This window comes from Petaurus breviceps, unplaced genomic scaffold (genome assembly GCF_028583685.1).
Source record: "Petaurus breviceps papuanus isolate PSGF00001 unplaced genomic scaffold, PetGlider_PUasm1.0 67, whole genome shotgun sequence".
NCBI classification, from domain to species: Eukaryota; Metazoa; Chordata; class Mammalia; order Diprotodontia; family Petauridae; genus Petaurus; species Petaurus breviceps.
The window spans coordinates 2,368,455-2,395,182 of NW_027186446.1; the positions used below are offsets into that span (position 1 = coordinate 2,368,455).

Consider the following 26,728-nt stretch of genomic DNA (forward strand, 5'->3'; position numbering starts at 1 on the left):
TAATTTTTTATTGCATCATGATCTGAGAAGGATGTACCTAATATTTCTGCCTTTCTGCATTGAATTGTGAGGTTTTTATACCCTTGTACATGGTCAAGTTTTGTATATGTGTCATGTACCGCTGAGAAGAAAGTATATTCCTTTTTATCCCCATTCAATTTTCCCCAGAGCTTTATCATATCTATCTTCTCTATGATTCTATTTACCTCCTTAACTTCTTTCTTGTTTATTTTGAGTTTATATTAAGCTCAGGGAGGGGGAGATTGAAGTCCCCCACTAGAATAGTTTTGCTATCGATTTCTTCCTCTAACACCCTTAACTTCTTTTTTTTAAATTCTTTAATTTATTAATTTGTTTGTTTCCTTTTAGTTTACAGGATTCATTTCCACAATTCCTTGAATTTCACATTTTGTCCCCCTTCTCCCTCCCCTCCCCCCCATGGCATCTTATAATCAAGTATAGGATCTGTAGATACTTTCACATTATACAATGGTCAGGTTATAAGGATGGATTGTACCAGCTGGGATGAAAAATGGTATAGAGGACATAAAATCAAATAAGAGAATGAAAAAGATCAGGTATTTTGCTTCCACCTGGATATAAATTTAGTTCTTTCTAGTTCTTTCTCTGGATGCACGTTTTTCTCTCCATCATGCGTCTTTTGGGATTGACTTATATCCCTGCATTGTTGAGAAGAGTCCAGTCTATCAAAGTTGGTCATCACACATATGTTGTGTCTGTAATTGTGTACAAATTCCTCCTGGTTCTACTCTTCTCACTCAGCATCAGTTCTTTTAAGCCTCTCCAGGTAAATATGAAGACTGCCTGCTCCCCATTTCTTATAGCGCAATAATATTCCATAACATGCATATACCACAACTTGTTCAGCCATTCCCTAATTGATGGACACCCCCTTAATTTCCAATTCTTTGCCACAACAAAAAGAGCTGCTATAAACATTTTTGTACATATGGGTCTTTCTCCCATTTCTATGATCTCTTTGGGATATAACCCTAGGAGTGGTATTGCTGGATCAAAGGGTATGAAAGTATTTATAGCCCTTTGGGCATAGTTCCAGATTGCTCTCCAGAAAGGCTGGATCAGTTCACAGCTCCACCAACAATGCATTAGTGTTCCAGTTTGCCCACATCCTCTCCAGCATTTGTCATTTTCCTGTTTTGTCATCTTAGCCAATCTGACTGGTGAGATGTGGTACCTCAGAGTTGTTTTGATTTGCATTTCTCTAATCAATAGTGAATTAGAGCATTTCTTCATGTGCTTATAGACAGCTTTAATTTCTTTCTCTGAAAACTGCCTGTTCATATCCTTTGACCATTTGTCAATTGGGGAATGACTTGTATTCTTATAAATTTGACTCAGTTCTCTGTATATTTTAGAGATGAGTCCTTTGTCAGAGACATAGATTGTAAAGATTCTTTCCCAATTTCCCACCTCCCTCTTAATCTTGGTTACATTGGCTTTATTTGTACAGAAACTTTTCAATTTCATGTAGTCAAAATTATCCATTTTACATTTTATAATGTTCTCTAATTCCTGTTTTGTCATAAAGTCATTCCCTCTCCACAAGTCTGATAGGTAAACTATTCTTTGTTTTCCGAGACTGCTTACAGTATCAACCTTTATACCTAGATCATGAACCCATTTAGACTTGATTTTGGTATATGGTGTTAGATAATGGTCTATGCCCAGTTTCTGCCATACTATATTCCAGTTTTCCCAGCAGTTTTTGTCAAATAGTGAGTTCTTATCCCCAAAACCAGGGTCTGGGGGTTTATCAAACAATACATTACTGTAGTCATTGACTTCTGAATCTCATGTGCCTAATCTATTCCATTGATCCACTCCTCTATTCCTAAGCCAGTACCAAGTAGTTTTGATGACTGCTGCTTTATAGTACAGATTGAAATCTGGTAAAGCTAGTCCACCTTCCCTAGCATTTCTTTTCATTAATTCCCTTGATATTCTGGACCGTTTATTCTTCCAGATGAATTTTGTTACTATTTTTTCTAACTCTATAAAGTAGTTTTTTGGTAAATTAATTGGTATGGCACTAAATATATAATTGAATTTAGGTAAAATTGTCATTTTTATTATATTAGCTCGACCCAGGCATGAGCAATTGATATTTTTCCAATTAGTTAGATCTGACTTTATTTGTGTGAAAAGTGTTTTGTAGTTATGATCATACAGGTCCTGGGTTTGTTTTGGCAGGTAGATTCCCAAATATTTTATAATGTCTACAGTAACTTTAAATGGGATTTCTCTTTCTACTTCTTGCTGTTGAGTTTCATTGGAAATATATAGGAATGCCGAGGATTTATGTGGGTTTATTTTATATCCTGCAACTTTGCCAAATTTATTTATTGTCTCAAGCAGTTTTTTACTTGATTCTCTAGGATTCTCTAAGTATATCATCATATCATCTGTGAAGAGTGATAGCTTGGTCTCTTCTTTGCCTAACTTGATTCCTTTGATTTCGTTTTCTTCTCTAATTGCTACTGCTAACATTTCTAGTACCAGATTGAATAAGAGGGTTGATAGTGGACACCCTTGTTTCACCCCTGATCTTATAGGAAATGCTTCCAGTTTCTCCCCATTACATATAATACTTGCTGATGGCTTTAAATAGATGCTACCTATTATTTTAAGGAAGGCTCCATTTATTCCTATACTTTCTAATGTTTTTAATAGGAATGGATGTTGTATTTTGTCAAAAGCCTTTTCTGCATCTATTGAGATGATCATGTGGTTTCTGCTAGTTTTATTGTTGATATGATCAATTATACTGATGGTTTTCCTAATATTAAACCATCCTTGCATTCCTGGAATAAATCCTACTTGATCAAAGTGTATTATTCTTGAGATAAGTTGCTGTAGTCTTTTGGCTAGTATTTTATTTAGAATTTTTGCATCTATATTCATGAGGGAGATTGGTCTATAATTTTCTTTCTCTGTTTTATCTCTTCCTGATTTAGGTATCAGTACCATATTTGTGTCATAAAAAGAATTTGGTAGGACTCTTTCTTCACTAATTTTCCCAAATAATTTGTAGAGTATTGGAATCAATTGTTCTTTAAATGTTTGATAGAATTCACTAGTGAATCCATCTGGCCCTGGAGATTTTTTCCTAGGGAGGTGACTGATGGCTTGTTCAATTTCTTTTTCTGAGATGGGATTATTTAAGTAATTTACTTCCTCTTCAGTTAATCTGGGCAACTTGTATGTTTCTAAATATTCATCCATTTCCCTAAGTTTGTCAAATTTATGTGCATACAATTGGGAAAAATAATTCCTAATTATTGTTTTGATTTCCTCTTCATTGGAGGTAGATTCACCCTTTTCATTTTTGATACTCATAATTTGGTTTCCTTCTTTCTTTTTTTTTTTATCATATTGACTAAGGGTCTATCAATTTTGTTGGTTTTTTCATAAAACCAGCTCTTGGTTTTATTTATTAGTTCAATAGTTTTCTCAATTTCGATTTTATTAATCTCTCCTTTAGTCTTCAATATTTCTAGTTTAGTATTTAATTGGGGATTTTGAATTTGTTCTTTTTCTAGGTTTTTTATTTGCATGCCCAATTCGTTGAGCTCCCTTTTCTCTAATTTAATCACGTATGCACTCAGGGATATAAAACTTCCCCTAAGAACTGCCTTTAATGTATCCCACAGATTTTGGTATGTTGTCTCATTATTATCATTCTCTTGAATGAAATTACTGATTGTTTCTATAATTTCTTGTTTGACCCACTCATTCTTTAGGGTCAAATTGTTTAATTTCCAGTTAATTTTTAGTCTGTCTTTCCCTGGCCCTTTATTGCATATAATTTTTATTGCATCATGATCTGAGAATGATGCGTCTAATATTTCTGCCTTACTGCATAGAATTGTGAGGTTTTTATGCCCTAGAACATGGTCAATTTTTGAATATGTGCCACGAACCGCTGAGAAGAAAGTATATTCCTTTTTATCCCCATTCAGTTTTCTCCAGAGATCTATCATACCTATCCTCTCTAAAATCCTGTTCACCTCCTTAACTTCTTTCTTGTTTATTTTGAGGTTGGATTTATCAAGTTCAGATATGGGGAGATTAAGGTCTCCCACTATTATAGTTTTGCTATCTATTTCTTCCTCTAATTCCTTTACCTTCACCTCTAGGAATTTGGATGCTACACCACTTGGTGCATATATGTTAAGTAGTGATATTGCTTCATTCTCGATGGTGCCTTTTAACAGGATGTATTTTCCTTCCTTATCTCTTTTAATTAGGTCAATTTTTGCATTTGCTTTATCTGAGATAAGGATGCTACCCCTGCTTTTTTTACTTTAGCTGAGGCATGATATATTTTACTCCAACCTTTTACCTTTACCTTGTGTGTATCCCTCTGTTTCAAATGTGTTTCTTGTAAACAGCAGATTGTAGGATTATGATTTCTAATCCAATCTGCTATCTGTCTCCGTTTTATAGGAGAGTTCATTCCATTCACATTTACAGTTATGATTGTTATCTGTTTCTTTCCCCTCATCCTATTCCTGCCCCTGTTAATATTCGTATTTTCCCTCCCTTCTCCCTTCCCCCCCTTAATAGTTTTCCTTTTGACCACCACCTCCCTCAGTGTTCCCTTTTTGGCCCCCCTCCCTTTTCCTCCCCTTTTCCTCTTACTACTTCCCTCCCTACAAACCACCCCCACCCCCCTTTTGTAACCCTTTCCCCCTCCTACTACCTGTAGGATATTGTTACACTAATGAGGTATGCTATTTTTTCTTCGCATCAAGAATAACAGGAACAGATCTCATGTGAAGCTCCTCTCCCTCCCCTCTTTCCCTCTAAAATGATGTGTGTTCTCCTTGTTTACCTTTCTAAGTCACTGTTGCTTCTCGTAATTGGAGGTCGAATTTTCCATTGAGTTCTGGCTTTTTTATTAAGAAGGTCTGGAACTCTGTTATATCATTGAATGACCATCTCTTTGCCTGGAAGAATATGCTCAGTCTCGCTGGGTATGTGATCCTTGGTTGTAATCCGAGCTGTTTTGCCTTCCTGAAAATAGTATTCCACTGCCTCCGATCTTTCAGTGTGGAGGATGACAAATCCTGTGCAATCCTCACTGTGGACCCTCGATATTTGAATTGTTTCTTTCTGGCCGCTTGAAGTATTTTCTCTTTTATCTGGTAGTTCTGGAGTTTGGCCACAACATTTCGAGGATTTTTCAGTTTGGGATCTCTTACAGCAGGTGTCCGGTGGATTTTGTCCATTTCTATTTTTCCCTCAGGTTCTAGTATCTCAGGGCAGTTTTCCTTAACGAGCTCTTGGAGAATGTTGTCCAGGCTCATTTTTTTCATCATAATTTTATGGTAGGCCTATGATTCTCAGATTATCTCTCCTGGATCTGTTTTCCAGGTCAGTTATTTTTTCTTTGAGGTATTTTACCTCTTTTTCTAATTTTTCATTTTTGTTGTTTTGCTTGGCTAATTCTTGGTTCCTCATAGAGTTATTTGTTTCTATTTGTTTAAATCTGGTTTTTAGCAAATCATTTTCCTTGGTTAATTTTTGAAGCTCCTTTTCCATATCATACACTTTTCTTTTTAGAGAGATGTTTTCCTCATTATAATGCTTTTCGAATTCTGCTATTTTTGTTTTGAGAAAATTATTCATTTTCTCTTCTATCTCTCTCATTTTGCTTTCAAAGTTCCTTTTGATCTCATCTAGGAGAGCCTTCTGTGCTTGGGATCCACTCCCTGTTGAAGTTTCAGCTGTGGGTGTGGAGTCCACATTGTCTCCCTCTGAGGTTGGTTCCTCCCTCTCAGGATAGTAGGACTCCAGAGTCTTTGTCTTTGTAGTCTGCTTTCTACCCATTTTGAGGCAGTGTCCTAGCCACGCCCTTCCTCTAGGATCCCAAGCCTTTACTGTAGAGGGTTTTGCCCTGGGGCAAGAGTTACTATATTTTCAGGGTCAGAGGGGGGGTTTGGAGCAAGTGGGGTTCACTCTGTCATCCTTGTCTTTGGAGGTCCTGAAAGGGGCTTTTTTTTTTTTTTTAAGATTTCTGGGTTATGAAGTGGTAGCCCCAGGAGTGTTTGCTGTCCGGTATAGGGGCCCCTGTATTTGCTTCTTACCTGGCTCTTTCCAGTCCCAGCCCTTTAATGATAGGCCTGGTAGTGGACCTTGTGGTTGGTGGGAAGACTTGCCCTCCGAGTTGATCAGGTCCCTTCCAGGCCTGCATCCGCCAGCCACTCCACGCCTTCCCACACAGGCCGCTGCGCCTTCCCGGCCTGCGTCCGCTGTCGCCGCTGCCACCGCCACCTCCGCCGCCACTGCCAGGCCTTCCCAGGCTGAGCCCGTGGCGCTGCCACCGCTGGGCCTTCCCAGGCTGCGCCCGCCGCGTCGCCGCCGCGCGCCTTCCCAGCCTCGAACCTCTCACTCTGTCCTTTGTGTCTATGTGTTGATAAATCTGGAAACGGCCCCAGCTGCTGCTGATCTGGAGTCCCTCAGGCTGGTGGCTAGTCAGGCCCGCCCTGGGGCTAAAGCCTCGGTGTGGGGCTGGACTCAGCTCCCAGAGCGCTGCGCTGGCCGATTCCTGCTGGCCTGCCGGGGTGTCCTGAGCAGGAGGTTAGCTTCTGCGTGTCAGTATGTGGGTTCTGCAGCTCCAAGGTGTGTTTAGAGTCCCCTTTTTACATGGATTGGGGAGGGTGGAAGCTGGAGCCGCCGGAAGGTCTTGCTTCTACTCCGCTGTCTTGGCTCCGCCCCCTTAACTTCTTCTTTATGAATTTCGATGCTGTATCAATCTGTGCATAGATTTTTAGTAATGATATTGCTTCATTTTCAAGGGTGCCTTTTAGCAGGATGTAGTTTCCTTCCTTATTCCTTTTCATTAGATCTATTTTTTTGCTTTTGCTTTGTCTGAGATAAGAATTGCTTCCGCTTTTTTTTTTTCACTTTAGCTGAGGTATGATATATTTTACTCCAGCCTTTTACCTTTACCCTGTGTGTATCCCCTTGTTTCAGATGTGTTTCTTGTAAACAGCGTATTGTAGGATTATGGTTTTTAATCCATTCTGCTATCTGCCTCTGTTTTATGTGAGAGTTGATCCCATTCACATTCACAGTTATGATTACTATCTATTTCCCTCCATCCTATTCCCTCCTCAGTTTATGCTTTTATTTTTCTCCCCTTCTCCCTTCCTCTCCTTAAGAGTTTTCCTTTTGACCACTGCCTCCCTCAATATTTCCTTCTTTTTAGCCCACTTGTGTTTTTCTCCACTTGCACCTTACTTCTTCCCTCCCTTTTGACCCTCTTTCATAGCCCTTACCCCTCTTCCTCAAATCAAGATTGACAAGGACAAATCTCATTCAATACTCCTCTACCTCTCCTCTTTCCCTCTATTATGATAAGTTTTGTGTCTCTTCTCAATAGAGTACTATACTTAACTGATTGTGTTATTCCCTCCTTGCAGTAGAACCAATGAGGGAAAAGCTCATATAATGTTCATCTCCCTCCTTTCTTTCCCTCTACTATATTGCTTTAATGCCTCTTTGTGTGTCATAGTTTACCCTTTTCTGCTTCATTCTTTCCTCTTCTTCCATCGCAGTCCCTTTGCAGCCTTTAATAAGGTTTTTTACCACCATTTTGTGTAATTTATACCCACACCCTCTATTTGTCTATAAACAGTATGCTTTTATTAAATAAGAGGGTGAGTGTGTGTGTGTGTGTGTGTGTGCGTGTGTGTTTTCCTTATTTACCTTTCTATGTCTCTCTTGTGTCTTGTACTTGGAGGATGAATTTTCCATTGAGCTCTGACTTCTTCTTCAGGAAGCTCTGGAAATCCATTATATCATTGAATGACCATCTCCTTGCCTGGAACGAAATGTTCAATTTTGCTGGATAGGTGATCCTTGGTTGTAATCCAAGATAGTTTGCCTTTCAAAAAATCATATTCCAGTTCCTCTGATCTTTCATTGTAGAAGCTAACAGATCCTGTGTGATCCTCACTGTGGTACCATGATATTTGAATTGTTTCTTTCTGGCTGCTTGTAGTATTTTCTCCTTTACCTGATAGTTCTGGAATTTGGCCAGAACATTTAAAGCACTTTTCAATTTGGGATCTCTTTCAAGAGGTGACCAGCGGATACTCTCAATTTCTACTTTACCCTCTGGCTCTAGTATCTCAGGGAAGTTTTCCTTGATAAGCTCTTGGAAGATGTTGTCCAGGCTCATTTTTTTCATCATGATTTTCTGGTAGGCCTATAATGCTCAGAATATCACTCCTGGGTCTGTTTTGCAGGTCAGTTATTTTTCCATTGAGATATTTTACATCTTTTTCTAATTTTTTATTCTTGATAACTTTTTTTGCCTGATTCTTGGTTCCTCATAGAGTTATTTGCATCAATTTGGTTGATTCTAGTTTTTAGTGAATTATTTTCCTTGGTTAGTTTTTGAAGCTCCTTTTCCATATCACACATTTTTCTTTTTAAGGAGCTGTTTTCTTCATTGTAATATTTTTCTAATTTTGCAATTTTTATTTATATAATTATTCATTTCATCTTCTACCTCTCTAATTTCACTTTCAAAGTTCTTTTTGATCTCATCTAAGAATGCTTTCTGTTCTTGAGACCAGTTCCCTGTTGAAGCTTCAGCTGTGGGTGTGGAGTCAACACTGTCTCCCTCTGAATTTGGTTCCTCCCACTCACAATAGTAGGACTCCATAGTCTTTGTCTTTGCAGTCTGCTTTTTACCCATTTTGAGGCAGCGTCCTAGCCACACTCTTCCTCAAGGGTTCCCAAACCTTTCTATTTAAAGTTCTCCTCGGGGGCAATAATTACTATGTTTTCAGGGTCCAAGGGGAGGTTTTGAGCAGCCAGGGTTCACTCTGCCCTCCTGGTACCTTGAGGTCCAGATAGGGGATTTTTAAATTTCCAGGCTGTGGGTTGGTAGTCCCAGGAGTAGCTGCTGCCACTTCCAGGGACCCTGGGTTTGACTCTTACCCAGCATAGTCCAATCCCAACCCTTCAATGATAGGCCTGGCAATGGTCCTTGTGGTTGGTGGGTCAACTTGTTGCCACATTGATCAGGCCTTGTCTGGGCCTCTACAATCCCCAGTGTCTGAGCCTTTGAGTGCCCTGGCGTCTGTGCCTCTCTGCCAATCCACATCCATAATTTTTCTTTTTGATCCTAGAAACAAATGAGTGGCAAAATTTTTCTGGCAGCCCTCAAAATTCACTGAAATGTTAAGCTTGACACAGAATATGGTGGAGTAACCACTCTCATTTTGATTTCTTATTCCCCAAGCAAGCAAGATGGATGTGGCAAAAAACAGGAAAGTCAATACTCTACCTGCTGAAAATCATCTCCATCCAGATTTCCTTGACCACTAAAGTAGGCAAATTATATCACATCAATTGAAGATTTGAATGATTTTTACCATATTCAAATGCTATTTCATAATAAAATTGAAAATACTTATTATCAGCTATGGGCAAGGGCTTCATGATGCTTTTTGTAAATGTTATCATCAGCTCCAATTGGTACAATGCATTGCAGATAAATGCAGGGCATTCACAAAAACAACTATTTATAAACCCATATTAAATGAATTAAGAGTATTAATTGATGAGTTATTTAAATTTGAAGATGAAAAAGAGGAAGAACCTGAAGGCACTGAAAATGTACACTTTTCACAAAGTCTGAAAGTGCTTCTTAATAATGAAACAGATGGCAAAAAATAATGTCAATGTCTTAAAAAGATTTTGAAGAGGAGATGGGTAGGCATAACGATATTTTGAATAGACCTTTTGAGTTTCTCAACACAAAGCCAACTGCCAGAACAATTTATTTGTACAAAGTAATTTATAATATTTGATATAACCATTATAACATTAATTTCAAAAACTTGTCCCAAAGAAACTGGAATACTGTTGCTATACTGAAAAAAAATGAATGAAAGTTATAGTTAAAACATCACCTATGAGGAGTCTAAGATGACTAAATTTTATATAACACATTCATGGAAGATTGTTAATTATGAGGGCTAGAGAGAGACTGAGGATAATGAAAATTTATTAAGAAATATTATTTCCTGAAAGAAATCATTGAAAGTATTTCTTCTGAATAAGATATGCTGAGAATAATATGTCTTGAAGAGAATTTTTGAGAGATTTTTGACTGTCATGCTGAAAGTTAAATGATTAACAGATTTGGAGTGGGGGTGATGTTTTTGTTTGGTTTTGGTTTGTTTGTAAACCAAAGTTGAGGAGAAACCAGTATTTCATAGTCATGATTCAGGACACTGTCTTTCTTACTCCAATACATTATTGAACTATAGCTCAGAATCTTATTCAGCATTAATAAATTGTATTGTCAAGAACGCTGATACTTATTTAAGGTTATAATTCTGGTGAGGTAGATATAGAGAGGAAGATAACTGAGAGAAAGCTTGTGAGAAACTTTTCTCTATTTAATATCCATAAATACAGGTAGGGGTTCAAAGAAAATAGAAAAAAAATAGTATGAGAGCTTGATAATTTTTTTAATTCATGAGGAAATGTTAAAATATAGTTTTTGATTTCCTCAGAATCTGGGATAGATATTAGTCAGGTTATAAAGAAAGATTGTAACAGATGGAATGAACAAGGGGAAAGAGGAAGAAAAACAAACAAAAAAGGAGTAAGAGAGGCAGTTTGCTTCAATCTGCATTCAAACTCTGTCTTTCTAGTTCTTTCTTTGAATATAGACATCTATCTCCATCACAAGTCTTTTGGAGTTGTCTTATAACCCTTCATTGCTGAGAAGAGTCCAGTCTACCAAAGATGGTCATCACACATATGTTTTGTCCATAATTGTGTATAGATTTCTCCTGGTTCTGGTCTTTGCACTCAGCATCAGTTCATATAAGCCTCTCCAGGTAAATATGAAGTCAATCTGCTCCTCATTTGTTATAGCAAAATAGCATTCCATTACATGCGTATACCACAACTACTTTAGCCATTCCACAATTGATGGGCATCTACTTAATTTCCAATTCTTGGCCATCACAAAAGGCTGCTATAAACAATTGTTTACCTATGGATCTTCCCAGTTTTATGATCTCATTAGGATACAACCCTAGAAGTGGTATTGCTGGGTCAAAGGGTATGAAATGATTTATAGCCTTTTGTGCATAGTTCCAGATTGCTCTCCAGAATGGTTGAATCAGTTCACACGTCCACTAACAATGCATTAGAGCTCCAAGTTTTTCCAGCATTTATCATTTTCCTTATTGGTCATCTTAGCCAATCTGACTGGTGAGATGTGGTATCTCAGAGTTGTTTTGATTTTCATTTCTCTAATCAATAGTGATTTAGTGGATTTTTTCATATGCTTATAGATATCTTCCTCTGAAAACTTCCTGTTCATATCCCTTTACCACTAATCAATTGGGGAATGACTTGTATTCTTATAGATTTGAATAAATTCTCTGTATATTTTAGAAATAAAGACATTATCAGAGACACTTTGTAAAAATTCTTAACCAATTTTCCACTTCTCTCTTAATCTTGGCTTCATTGGCTTTGTTTGTACAGAAACTTTTCAATTTAATGTAATCAAAATTATCCATTTCACATTTTATAGTGCTCTCTAATTCTTGTTTGGTCATAAATTCTTCCCCTCTCCATAAATATGACAGTTAAACTATTACTTGCTTTCCCAGATTGCTTACAGTATCACCCTTTATACCTACACCATGCGCCCATGTAGACTTGATTTTGGTACATGGTGTTACATAATGGTCTATGCCCAGTTTCTGTCATACTATATTCCAGTTTTCCCAGCAGTTTTTGTCAAATAATGAGTTCTTATCACAAAAACTTGGGTCTTTGGGTTTATCAAACAGGATATTACTATAGTCATTGACTGCCAAGTCTCGTCTACCCAGTCTATTCCATTGATCCACTACTCTATTCTTTAGCCAGTCCCAAGTGGTTTTGATGATTGCTTATTTATAATACAGATTAAAATATGGTATGGGTAGGCCACCTTCCCTAACATTTATTTTCATTAATTCCCTTGATATTCTGAATCTTTTGTTTTTCAAAATGAATTTTGTTCCTATTTTTTAGCTCTATAAAGTAATTTTTGTTAGGTTAATTTGTATGGCATGAAATATGTAATTTGATTTAGGTAAAATTGTTATTTCTATTATATTAACTTGACCCAGTCATGAGCAATTGATATTTTTCCAATTAGTTAAATCTGACTTAATTTTTGTGAAAAGTGTTTTTAGTTGTGTTCATATAAGTACTGGGTTTGTTTTGGCAGGTAGATTACCAAATATTTTATAATGTTTGCAATAACTTTAAATGGTATTTCTTTTTCTATCTCTTGCTTTTGGGTTTCATTAGAAATATATAGTCATGGCAGGGATTTATGTGGGTTTATTTTATATCCTGCAAATTGGCCAAATTTATTTATTTTCTCAAGTAGTTTTTTACTTGATTCTTTAGGATTCTCTAAGTATATTATCATATCATCTTCAAAGAGTGAGAGATTGGTCTCTTCTTTGCCTAATTTGATTCCTTTGATTTCTTTTTCTTCTCTTATCGGTACTGCTAACACTTCTAGTACCATATTGAATAAGAAGGGTGATAGTGGACATCCTTGTTTCACCCCTGATCTTATCGGAGATGCTTCTAGCTTATCCCCATTACATATAATACTTGCTGGTGGCTTTAAATAGATGCTACCCATTATTTTAAGGAAGATTCCATTTATTCCTATACTTTCTAATAGGAATGGATGTTGTATTTTGTCAAAAATCTTTTTCTGGGGGTGACCAGTTGGCACATTGAGTAAGAGCACCAGCCCCGTCGTTGGGAGACCTGGGATCAGTTCCGGCCTCAGATAGTTGGCACCCACACAAAATAACTGGCCATGTAACCTTGTGCAAGTTATTTAATCCCTATTGCTTAAAAAAAGTCTTTTTCTGCATATATTGAGATAATCATATGGTTTCTGCTAGTTTTATTGTTGATATGATCAATTATACTGATGGTTTTCCTAATATTAAACCATTCTTGCATTCCTGGAAAAATCCTACCTGATCAAAGTGTGTTATTCTTATGATAAGTTGCTGTAGACTTTTTGCTGATATTTTATTTGCAATTTTTGCATCAATATTCATGATAAAAATTGGTCATAATTTTCTTTCTCTGTTTTATCTCTTTCTGATTTAGGAATCAGTATCATATTTGTCATAAAAAGAATTTGGTAGGACTCCTCCTTCACTAAGTTTCCTCGAGTAGTTTGTAGAGTATTGGAATCAATTTTTCTTTAAATGTTTTAATAGAAATTGCTATTAAATCCATCTTGCCCTGGAGATTTTTATCCCAGGGAGTTCACTGATGGCTAGTTCACCTTTTTTTTTTCTGAGATGAGGATATTTAAGTAATTTACTTCCCCTTCCGTTAATCTGGGAAACTTGTATTTTTGTAACTATTCATCCATTTCCCTAAGATTGTCAAATTTATGTGCATACATTTAGCAAAATACTTCCCAATTATTGTTTTAATTTACTCTTCATTTGAGGTATATATACTCTTTTCATTTTTGATATTTGTAATTTGTTTTTCTCCTTTCTTTTTTTATTTTATTGACTAAAGATCTATCAATTTTATTGCTTTTTTCATAAAAGCAACACAGTTTTTTAAAATTAGTTCAATAGTTTTCTTAATTTCAATCTTATTACACTCTCCTTTGGTTTTCAGTATTTCTAATTTAGTATTTAGTTGGGGATTTTCAAATTTTTGAAGCTCTTTTTTAAGCTTTTTCAATTGCATTCCCAATTCATTGACCTCCATTTTCTGTAATTTATTCATGTATGCATTCAGGGATTTAAAACTTCCCTAAGAACTGTCTTTGCTGCTTACCTCAAGTTTTAGTATGTTGTCTCATTATTGTCATTCTCTTGAATGAAGTTACTGATTGTTTCTATAATTTCTTGTTTGGCCCACTCTTTCTTTAGGACTTAATTATTTATTTTCCAATTAGTTTTTAGTTTATCTTTCCATGGCTATTTATTGCATATGATTTTTATTGAATCATGATCTGAGAAGGATTCATTTAATATGTTTGCCTTTTTTCACTGAATTGTGAGGATTTTATGCCCTAGTACATGGTCAGATTTTGTGTATGTGCCATGTACTACTGAGAAGAAGGTATATTCCTATTATACCCATTCAGTTTTCTCCAGAGATCTATCATAGCCATCCTCTCTAAAATTCCATTTGCCTTGTTAACTTCTTTCTTGTTTGTTTTGAGGTTAGATTTATCAAGGTCAGAGGGGGGAGACTGAAGTCCCCCACTAGTATAGTTTTGTCTTCTATTTCTTCCTCTGATTCCCTTAACTTCTCCCCTAAGAATTTGGATGCTATACCACTTGGTGCATATATATTAAGTAATGATATTGCTTCATTCTCAATGGTGCCTTTTAGCAGGATATGGTTACCTTCATTCTCTCTTTTAATTAGATCTATTTTTGCTTTTGCTTTATCTGAGATGAGGATTGCTACCCCTGCTTTTTGTTTTTACTTTAACTGAAGCATAATATATTCTACTCCAGCCTTTTACCTTTACCCAGTGTGTATCCCCTTTTTTCAAATGTGTTTCTTGTAGACAACATATTGTAGGATTATGGTTTTAATTTGTTCTGCTATCCACCTCTATTTTATTCATTGTTATGATTGCTATCTGCATCTTTCCTTCCATCCTCTTCCCTCCCCTGCTTATGTTTTTGTTTCTTCCTTCTCCTCCTTAAGAGTTTTCCTTTTGACCACCACCTCCCTCAATATTCCCTCCCTGTTATCCCCACTCTTTACATATCCTTTCCCCCTACTATTATTTCCCTCCCTTCTAACCACACCCCCCTTTTATTATCTCTCCCTTACCCTTCCTATTGCCTGTAGGACACAATGGATTTTTATACTTATGGGAGAATGTTATTCCCTCTTTGACCCCAAACCAATGAGAGTAAATTTCATGCAGTGTTCTTCTGCCTCCCTCCTTTTCCTTTTTTGTTTTTGTGTCTTTTCACTTTAGAATCTTAAACTTAACTGATTATATTGATCCTTCTTTGAACCTGAACCAATGAGAATAAAGTTTGTATGATGTTCATCTCCCTCCCTCCTTCCCCTCTACTATAGTATGTTTTTATGCCTCTTAGTGTTGCATAATTTACCTTTTTCTGCCTCCTCCTTTCCTTTTCTCCCTTTGCACTCCCTTTGAACCCCTTAGTAAGGTTTTTTCAATATTCACATTAGTTCATTTATACCCACACCCTCTATCTATGTTTATCCCTTTTAAATGTCATGATAATTAGATAAATTTCAATATTGACAGTTATCAGCTTCTCATATAGGGATATAAACAGTTTGCTCTCATAGTGTCCCATGTTATGTGCATGTGTGTATGTGTGTGTGTGTGTGTTTTCCTTGTTTGCCTTTTTATGTCTTTCTTGAGTTTTGCAATTGGAGATCAAATTTTCCATTGAGCTCTGACTTTTTCATCAGGAAAATCTGGAAGTCCCTTATTTCATTAAATGACCATCTCCTTTACTGAAAGATTATGCTCAGTTTTGCCTGGTATTTGATCCTTGGTTGAAATCCTAGCTCTTTTGCCTTATGTAATATCAAATTCCAGTCCCTCTAATGTTTGAAAGTAGAAGCTGCTAGGTCCTGTGTAATTCTGACTGTAGTTTCACAATAATTGAATTGTTTCTTTTTGGCTGCCTGCAGTATTTTCTCCTTAACATTTTAATTCTGGAATTTGGCTACTATATTCCTTGGATTTTTCAATTTGGGATCTCTTTCAGCAGGAATCTGGTGAATTTTTTGGATAGCTTTTTTACCCTCTGATTCTAGGACTTCAGGACAGTTTTCTCTGACAATCTCTTGGAGGATGTTGTCCAGGCTGCTTTTTTCATCATTGCTTTCCAGTAGACTAATAATTCTTAGGTTTTCTCTCCTGAATCTGTTCTCCAGATTACCTGTTTTTTCAGTGAGGTATTTTACACTTCTAATTTTTCATTCTTCATATTTTGTTTACCTGACTCTTGATGTATCATAGAGACTTTAGGTTCAATTTGACTAGTTCTAACTTTTAGTGAATTTTTTTCCTCAGTTTTTGAAGCTCCTTTTTTAGGGAAGTATTTTCTCCTGTTAGATTTTGAACTTCCCATCCCATTTCACACATTTTACTTTTTAGGGACTTTTTTTCTTCTGTGAGATATTCTTTCCAATTTGGTCACTGTAGATTTAAATTTATCTTCTACCCCTCTAATTTGGCTTTTAAAATCATTCTTGAGCTCCTCCAAGAATTCTTTTTGGGTTTGAGACTAGTTCATATTTTTTTCTGTGGTCTCAGGTTTGGATACAATCCATGGTGTCTCCTGAAATGATTATTCTGGTTCACAATAATAGCATTTCATCATCCTTGGTCTTCCCTTTGCAAGTTCCTTGTGGCCCATTGTGATTGCCTATTTCCTGACCTTTGAAGTATATGTCTGCTTCTGGGGTATACAGGGCTCTGACCCATACTTGTCAAGCTGGGAAGTAGTTGCTGGTTTTTTTGTCTGGGTGCCTGCACTGAAGACAAGGCCAGTGTTTCCCCTGAGTTAGGAAGGGGTGGTCTGGTCACTTCAGATTTCTGCCTCTTTGCCCCTGGGCTACAGCTCAGGCAGGCTTAACAGCTGGCAGTTAGCAGAGCTGGTGTCTGCAGATTCCCATGGTGGAGCTAAAGTCCACTTGAGCTTGTGTTGTTAGTGCTTGCTGGTTCCACCACCCTGGGCTTTGGAAGCTCCTGCTGGTCAGCTGAGATGGGGCTTGTTGGGCCCCTCCTGCCCTTCACTTCAGATTCCTTACTCCCTTGGTTGCCTCTTAAGACTGTGGCTATTACCATTATTTCAGGATTTTACTCTGGGTGGGACATTAATCTCTGGGTTTTCTGGGTCAGGGAGTGGGAATTGGAGCAGCTAGGGATCACTTTGCCATCTTGGCCTCTGGAAATTTAGGTAGGTGATTTTTAAACTTCTAGGCTGTAGGCTGGTAGCTCCAGGAGAAGCTACTCTGACTACTGCAGGCCCTGTGCTTTCTCTTATCCAGCTCCAACTAATCCTCCATCCTCTGGTGAGATGGCTGCAAGTCACTCTTGGGGTGGGTGAGTCTGTTGGCTGGGCTTCTTCTCACTCTGCTGTAGTCTGCTCTCTGCTCCACTCTCGTGCAGCTGCCATGTACTCCACACTCCCCCTGCCAAACATATGTGTGCACTTCCCTGGCCTTGTTATATGCCATGCTCAATCTCCTGATGTTTTCTGCCACTCAATAATCCATTCAGATTGACATTTTTAAAGTTTAGTGACAGAATTCATGGAGGAGCTTAGAAACATTGCTGCTTCCATTCTGCCATCTTGGCTCCACCCTCCAGAAAGAGTATTTTCTAAAGTATTGAAGATCTGATTTTGATGTTTTTTCTTTCCCATAGATATTTTCTCTATCATAAAATCTCAGTAATTCACAATATCATAAATGGAAAGTTTCTGACAGTTAACTAATGATGAAATCACTTTTTATTTGATGCATATTAATTTCAAAAATGTACTTTAATAACTTTGCCTTTTTGTGTTATACAGTTAGTAAATTGTATGGTCAGATATACTGATGTATTTAAACCAATGGGACTGGAGGAATTAAAATAGAATGATAAAGGGAGGAAGAGAAAAGAGGGAGAGAGAGAGAGAGAGAGAGAGAGAGAGAGAGAGAGAGAGAGAGAGAGAGAGAGAGAGAGTGAAGGGAGAGAGAGAGATAAAAAAAAACTTATGGGAAATATAATCCTCACATTTATGCGATATTAATAAACTAGGAATGGAGTTAAAATTAATTGATTTATAAATGTACAGAACGTACACTTATACTAATTCATGAGGAGATATTAAAACATAGTCCCATGTTTCTTGAGTAAGCTATTAAATACTAGCAAAAAAAAAAATCTTTAGATTATTAAGTCAATAACTAACTGGCATGTGCAACACCAAATTCCTATCAACTGATCAAGAGATTAGAATAATAACCTGTGTAATTATAGGCCAATTATATAATATATCCTTTACACAGAGCATTCTGTTTTTATTACTCCAAAACATATAAATTTTTACCAATAAATCCCACCAGTATCTTGGATGAAGAGGTGAAAAGGTATACTCAAAATTCCCATGAGTATAAAGAATAACTCATTAAGATTATTGAATAAGCCACCCCAAACTACCATAACATTTAAATGCTATTTACTATCACCAAGTGCTTTAATTCTGTTGTGCACTCTAGTCAAGAAGTATAAATATGTAATGTAGTTAGAGTGGCAAATTATTTTCTTTAAAAAAAAAACATATTATGAACATAATAGTATCAATAGAATAATGGCTAGGGAACAAAGCATCTTCTAGAGACAAAATTAAAATATCCCATGACTCTGCCTGGCTTTAAATCTTTTGCTAAAATTAATAGAAATGGACATGATATTCAATTTGAAGAGGTAGTCACACTGAATCATATTATTAATGGGTTTATGTGCACAGATAATATAAAATAATATTTCACTTAAAGGCACCATAAATTGTTATTTAATATCATGGGAATTTTCTCCACCAATATCTGTTGGATTTGAGGTAAAATAATCTTAATGTGTAAAAGAAAATTTGAATCTGAAATTCAAATTTAATCAACAGATGAAATTAATGCTTGAAAATATCATGATCATTTCAAGGCAAGGCACATTTAACAAAAAGTTAAGAGTGAGAATGCAGTAGCTATTTACTTTTAAAGTGAGACCAGCATCCAGAAATCAAATCTTGATGAAAAGAATGCATTTTATTTTGGGGAGCCAAAGAGGGTTGATCCAGGACTCAGATAATTACCTTGATATCAGTGGACCCGAATATTAAAGACCTCTTTCAGAGGTTACTTTTCCTCAAATTAGCTCCTGAGTTCTTTTGATATGGGTTACACTTACAAGGAAGTTGTTTGAGTTCTGAGACCAATAAGCTCTGCCCCAAGACTTTAGTTCTTCAAAACCAAAACATTTGAATTCTTAGGTGGTCAGTTCTTATGCAGATGTACTTGATGATGTGGCTTTGGCTTCAGGCCTTAAAGCCAGCTCTCAGGAGCATCCTTTGTAATGTGACTGCATATGAAAAGTTAACTTTCTCTTCCTAAGACTCTCTGGCACCTATAGAAGTAATCCTTATCAAATTATCTATTTTGTGTTACTTCCAGTACAAACAGACTAGGTAATGATTAGAAAACTTGAGTCCCCTTCCTTTGTCTCTTTTGCTCTATGAAAACCTTGTCCTGAGAATCAATAAATGGAGCTCATCATTCTTCCTTGAGCTACCCACATGGCTCCAAAATCATGCTAGGTGCTTGACACTGAGCAGCCCATGGCATTTGAGAAAAAATAGCATCTATACAATACTGGAATTAATGAATAATCATAAGAAAGTAAATGGATTGAAAGATCCAGGCAACCAAAAAAAAAAAAAAAGAAATTCCATACATTATTAATGAAACACAGGACTTCTAAGTGCAAAAACTAATCTAAACAAAACTAATATAAAATAAAATAAGAAACAAAACTTTATACATTGCTTATGAAAAACATAGCGGCTAACTTGTTCTTCCAGAACCTAGAACAGTGCCTGGCACACAGTAATCACTTAATAAATATGTGCTTGCTGGTTTGACTGAAGTGAGATATATAAACAACCATGAATTTAACTACCTGGTTGAGTATGTTCTGAACATATTTATTTTATATTCTCATTCATTCACTCTTATACATATATATATATATGGCATATTCATACTCACATAAACATACACATATTTTCTCCCACTTCAAAAAAAGTAAGATTTTTTTGAGATTAGGGAGGCTTTCTTTTTTATCTTTATATCTATATCTGGCACACAGATATTTAATAAATGCTTGTTAATTGAAAGATTAACACTTCTTGTCAAAGAGGAGGAAGAGGATTGATAGATGTTTTAGAACATAAGAAAAACAGGGGAAGTACTGGACTGGAGCTTGTTGGCATTTCCCTTTGGTTATATTGATTATTGCTTCATTTGGTGCCATTTTTAAAATCTTTTCTGGGCAGCTTTATTAGCAGAGTGATACTTGATTGACATCTTTCCTATTTCAACATTAATGAAGAGTTCCTCCAGTATACTTTCCACTGTACAGCAATGTCTACTGTGTAAATTCACAAGCATAATCCAAATGAAAAATCCAACTATCCCACGAGGATGTCACAAAATTTCATTTGTTCCCTCTATCTTAATAATCTATATCCAGAAATACCACCACCACACCCAAAAGAGAACATTTTCTTTAAAAGTGCTAAAGCTTTTCAGAATATCATTGAAGAAAGTTATTATCCTCTATAGTACTTCAAGTTTTCCTTAATTGTAGTTTATGGGAAAGCAACAAGCTCTACTAATTTCTAGTTATATTATTATGAGTTAGTCACCTTAGCTTTCTGACCCATGGTTTTCTTACCTCCCAAAGGTGAAGAAAAATACTTCACTACCAAGTTAAAAAGCTGTTTTGAATCTCAAATGACATAGTAGACTTGAAAGTGCTTTGCAACTATTGAGTGCTATATAATTTTGAGTGAATAGCATTTCTATCTTTGCTAGGATTATCTTATATCTATCAGTGCTTCTAAGCCTTTTAAAAATCTAGTTTTATATATATATATATACACACATACATTGTCTAGCTACCTTTGAGGTAATGAGCTTCCAAGTTTCCCACCCATTGCACTGAATATCACATTTTTCTTTCTACTAATTCTAAAATTATTTTCTTAATCTTTGAGAGGTATGTTAATGCTTGCTCTACCATACAAGATATTGTGAATAAGTTGTTTCTCCTTTTCTCTGTAAAGTTAATGATTTTATAAATAGCAATCTTATCTTCAATGATGCCTTGTGACTGAAAAAATCCTAAGACTCTCCAAAGAATTTTACTTTGTTTTTGTTTGTTTGGTTACTTGCTTGTTTGTTTGATTTTTACATAATACCTGGTTCAATTTGATTTGAAAGTAAGCAAATACATAATCTTTCTTAGAGTATTCAGGGTCATTGAACTTGTAGGAACCTGTCCTCTCCCCACCTTCAAGAAAAGACTGGATTTAAATTGTAGAAGTGAGCTCTCTGGCTGGATTTCAGGTCCCATAGATTTTTCTAACCTAGGGAAAGATCTGTAGCATTAGTTCAGTAGCTCTGAATAACCTCATAAAAATACCAAAATAATTTCAAACCTACCTCGTTTACAGGACTATTGTGAAAATCCAAAGAAATAAAGAATATGAAAGAATTATTTGAACTGAAAAGTTCTAGGAACATATGAATTGAGGCAGTGATTTATGGAAAGATGACTGGCTCAGGAGTGAGAGAACCTGAGTTCAAATTGTGTGACCTTTGGCACATCTCTCTTAAGAACTTCTATGAATTCTTCTTGGGCAAGTGATCATTTGACATTACTCTTTTGGGGGTTTCTTTACTTCAGGATCTTCCTCTGAAGATGAACCACAGTCATCTCTATTCCCATAATAGGTTTCTAAGGTCAGATTCTCCCTTCCTGTGCATGTTTTTTTTGTAGCAATAGCTTAATTTTTTGTAATCACCTCTAGCCCTGGAATAAAGGAAATAGTGCTTCTTGCCCCAGACTTTCAGTTTTCCCCTCTGGCCTGGAATCAAAGCCAAACCTTCAAATTCCTGTAAGTGCCCAGGCCAGGGGCTTTCTGCTCCACTGCTTCTGCATCCACCCAGGGATGGGCTAGTTCCTTCTCACTCCAGGTGCTTTTTGCAGCACAGCTGGTTCTAGTGTCCCTGGTCATCAGAGGTTCCCTGGATTTTCCCAGGCTCAAATGCCCAACACTTCTCACTATCCCAAGGGTAAAAACTGTCCCTGTGACTGGGGCTGAGACAACCTCTCAAACCAACTAACCCCAGGGCTTGCCACTTGTTGTTAAAAGAAAACCTAGCCCAGAGGTATTTACTCTTCAGCGGACAAAATCTATTCCTGGGATTTTTCTTCAGATCTTCTCAAATTGTCCCAAGAAGATCCCAGTTGTGCCCCTGTTCTTATTTGTCTCCAGCCACACTTTGTTTGGCCTAAGGTGCTTTTGTGGCAGAAAATCTTGATAGCTTGGAATTTTCTCACCTACTCTGTCATCTTCCCAGAATCCTCTCAGAGAACCAAATTTTTTCTTTAAACAAGACAAAAAAACAAAACTAAAAAATCTCAAACTTATCACTCCTAATGTGCATGCTAATATTTGACTGATATTTCATTGTCTATTTTTGAGCATATCAATTGAAAATCAATAGTAAGATACATGAGATATGGTCACAGTTGATAGATGCACAGAGCTATTTTTGTGTTTGTATGTACCCAACATTTTGGTGTCTAGTGATGGCCTATAGAAGATGGGGAGCTAAGCAACTGAAATGCAGTGATGAATGAATTTTTTATTTTACTGCAATTGAAAAGTAGCAGAAAGCTGTCTAATAGCTATTCTCCTGTTTAGTGAACAGGGCTGGCATTAGGTAATGGCAGCAGAAAACATTAGAGACAATTGTACTTGATGTAAGGTTCAGTTAGATTCATTCACAGTGTATAGTCATTTCCAAATGGCAGTGACTGCCCTGTGTTCTGTAGCAATGTCTAATATTTCTAAACATATTTCGGCTCTGTGACACCTTAATGGTATACAATAACAATATGCATCCCTTTCAGAAAAATGGATACTCTCATTTTTCTAAACATTGTGCCTTTAGCTCTAACCACTTCCATTTAAATGCAAATTTCAATCATGTCCACCTTCCCATATTGCAACATGTGCATAAGAGAAAGACACCTTAAATCCAAAATTTTTTTCCATGATAAAGGAGATTGCTTACAGGGTTGCCAGGTCATGCTTACTTCCTCCATGTTGTTTTTTCTTCAGAAAATTTCTCTGGGCAATTTTAAAGGGTATACTTTGTCAGGAAAATGTCATCCTGGTCATTTTTCCCCCTTTTGGCTGTTACTTTGTTTTGTTCCCCTTGACCAAAAGACTTTCACCTTCCATTTAGTTTTGAAAGTATACCCAAGATAATTGCCATGAAGGTATCTTGTGCAAACATCCTGAGGAGTTATTAACTCCAATCACAACTAAATTTGCATTTCACCCAACCTTACCTACCAAGGTGAAATAGTTTAATATCCAAATTGAATCTTACATGCCAAAGAATTATAAACAGTCATACAGACCATTTGATAATTATATATACATAATTTCCTTTGAAGCCGGTGAAAACTTAAGTACTCTGAAAATATGAACTTATATAATTATTATTTAGTTTTAAGGAAATCATCAAAATTCAGGATACAAGATAAAAAAGGTGATATAAAACCTTAAATTCTATCTTTTTTGTTTTATTTCTTGCTTTTCTCTTATGATAGATTTAACAAAACTTGTAATGTATTCTGGAAGGATTTATTTCCTTTGGTAACTCTTCAGAAGAAAAATTTCTAAACCTTGGAAATTCGTGTATAAACGTCAACTATAACTCCTTTCTCTGAGCCTAATCACTCTCAGATTACTTTTAGACAAAAGATGTCACTGTGATGACATTTTAAAGAGTGGACTTAAGTTGTAAATACTTTTCTTAGAAATAGGAGGAATTAATCTTCACAATCCCTATACTACATTGCAAGAACTTTAGAGATTTTTAAATCTCCTTCATTTTAAATGGATAGGCCTGCTATCCTAGAAGGACTTTGGGCACCTTTTCCACTAAGAAGGTCCAACTGAGGACAAATATCAAGTAGATATTTCTCTCTCTCTCTCTCTCTCTCTCTCTCTCTCTCTCTGTTCACCACCTTATTTTTATTGTAAAAACTTTAGTGCCACACACCTCCATCTCTGCAGAAACTATTTTTTTTTTCCAATAAGAGAAATTTTTAGACCTTTTCTGCTTTTCCCCACCTTCTTTGGCATCATCTTTTCTCTGATGGGAAAGGAATAGTGTGAAGTACTAAACTCATCCCAAAGTCTTCCTTTATAGAGGCCAGAAATTAGGCTTCTAGCTTACTCTACTCTCTAGCTAAAGCTCTGCTTGGATTTGACTCTATGAAAGACATCATGCTGCATATGCTTGACATCTCTTACCCCCATCCCACACATTCTGCATTTTTATGTGTGTTGTCTTCTCCTATTAAATTATAAATTCCTTGAGGTCAGAGACTATATTTTCTTCCTTACTTGTATCCCTGGAGCTTGGCACAGTACCTGCCAAATAGTAGGTATTTACTTAATAAATATTTCTTTAATTGATTTTTTTTTGTGAAGAAACTCAAATTTAATTTAATAAGAAAATTCCACTTATCTTTTATCATCATATCTATATTCACCCTATATAGTTGTGAATATTTTTTTATTTCATGTCCTTCTCAGTTTATGATATGACTTTTAATATCTAGGTCATGTATGAATTTGATTCTGATTGTTCATAACCTACATTTATAGATAAAGAATTAAGAATGTCATCTTTGAAAACCTTCCTGTTACTTTCTCATATTTTCCTTAAGTATATATGAGGTAAATGAGTACTCCATTCTCTGAAAATATTTTCAAAGAGGAGAAAATTGGCATATAGGTCAGGATATGCCAACACTGTTTTTGGACAATAATGCCAATTGTACTCCTTTCCCTTCTTTTTAAAAATTTTTTTCTTTGGGTATCTTGAAAAGACATTCTTGAGTACTTTTAAAATTATATAACCTAGAACATATATATATATATATATATATATATATTGGTAGAGATCTTGTAATCTTTCTCAAATTTATCTTCTATGAGGCATTATCACTTTCCTGAAGAACAGAACAGGTACTGAGGTAAGTCTTAATTGAATAATTCTGCTATTATTTTGGTCAGGAATGTCCTTATGTCTCTCGGTTTTACTTATAGGGAAAAGGTCATACTTATATCGTTTGTTTCCTATTGTATCATGCACCCGTTTTGACCATCAGACTAAGTTTTCACATTAAGAATGTGAACTTTTAAATTGAAATGCATAGATGGTCTAAAAACTGAATAATACTGAGGAGCTTCTGACCCTTTTGACCACTCTATAGCTGTCATTGCAGATCTGAAGATGATTTTGCATTTTTCCCCTTTATTTCATTGGTCATCATACCTAGAAGCCACTCTACCAGTGACAATCCATTCTGCTCATCTTAGACAGAATCATCAAGGAAAAGCAGACCCTGCTTGTTACCAGAATTTTACCTGAAGACTTTCCAACAAAGTATTATTTGGGGAGCTTGTGTTGTATTGGCTTAGCCTTTAATGTGACTCAATATGGCCTCTATAATTCACCATCTAAGAATTTTTGTTGAGGCAATCATAAGAGAAGCTTATATTTATAGCTATTATCTCCGTTGAGCCTAAGTAAACTCTCATGAGGTAGTTAGGTGACCACTGAAAAGACACTTAAGTAATTTACTCTGTGTTTTTTTTAATTTGTCAAATGGGAATGATATCTGTAATGTCTGCAGTGATATGCAAATTATTTGGCATAGGCAATAATACTTAAAATGACAGAATTAAAGGGTAGATTGTGATTCCATAATGCAGTGAATTCATGGAGGAACAAGCTTATTCTACAATTCTTTGAAATATGTAGACTTAGAAATTATCATTGCATTTTACTGTGTTTAATAGAAATGAGCATTTATTTTCTCAAAGGATTTTCTATATCTATTAATATGAGAATGATTTTAATTGTATTTTATTTGTGCATCTCTGTATGTACTAATGTGTTTTGTTATTTCATTATCACTCTAGTCTGTCATGCATATAGTTGTCCTCATACTGAGGTAAGGATGGATTTCTGGCATAAATCTATATACTTAATTTCTATAACTTTGCTGATAATTCATTCATTATTTTTACATTGATATTTATTATGAATACTGACCTGAATGTAGTCTTCTTTCTATGCTGTACCACTTCCTAGATAAAGAAATAAGAAATATTTATATAATGGATATAATTTGGTGTTATATATAATTCTATTTTTGCAAACTATGTAATATTGGATTTAATCATTTTTTGAATGTTTGTTAGAATTAACTTATAAATCTCTCCAGTTTTGCTTTAATATGTCTGCCCTCCCCCATGAGTTAATTTATGCATTTACCATTTTTTTCCCAACATTGGGTTTGCTATTTTCTCTTTTTTTGTCTTGTCAATTTTGGTATTTTAGATATCCACAAATATTTATATATTTCTCTTAAATTATTCATATTTTATATTATAATTTGCCAAATTAGTTTCTAAAAAGTTTCTTTATTTTCTGTTCAAGAACTGTCAGAGATCTATTATAGCTAATGTTTTTAATTATATTTTAATCCTTAACTCTTTTATTACTTATTTTTGTTGTTCTTAAATTTTCTACATTTAAAAGGTTGCATTTAACTATTAACTAACAAAACTGTTATAGATTTCGTGCTATTTTTATTTCTTGTAAGATCATAGAGGATATGCCACCTGTACATATATTAAGTATATGATTTTCTTGCCTGTGGTGCTGCTAAGTAAAATGTATTTTCCCTCTTTACTTTGATTAAATATGTTTA

At 35.7% G+C, this 26,728-nt stretch overlaps 1 long non-coding RNA gene across 1 annotated transcript in view; it reads right to left on the reverse strand.

Annotated features, from left to right (window-relative positions):
* Positions 1 to 7,599: 7,599 nt before the first annotated feature.
* Positions 7,600 to 26,728, reverse strand: part of LOC138173909 (uncharacterized) — a 28,349-nt gene continuing 9,220 nt past the window's right edge. Inside the window, exons 2-3 of the long non-coding RNA XR_011171572.1 lie at positions 26,068 to 26,102; positions 7,600 to 9,184 (exon numbers count right to left, since the gene is read on the reverse strand). This is a non-coding gene — a long non-coding RNA (uncharacterized lncRNA). The remainder of the gene's footprint in view (positions 9,185 to 26,067; positions 26,103 to 26,728) is intronic.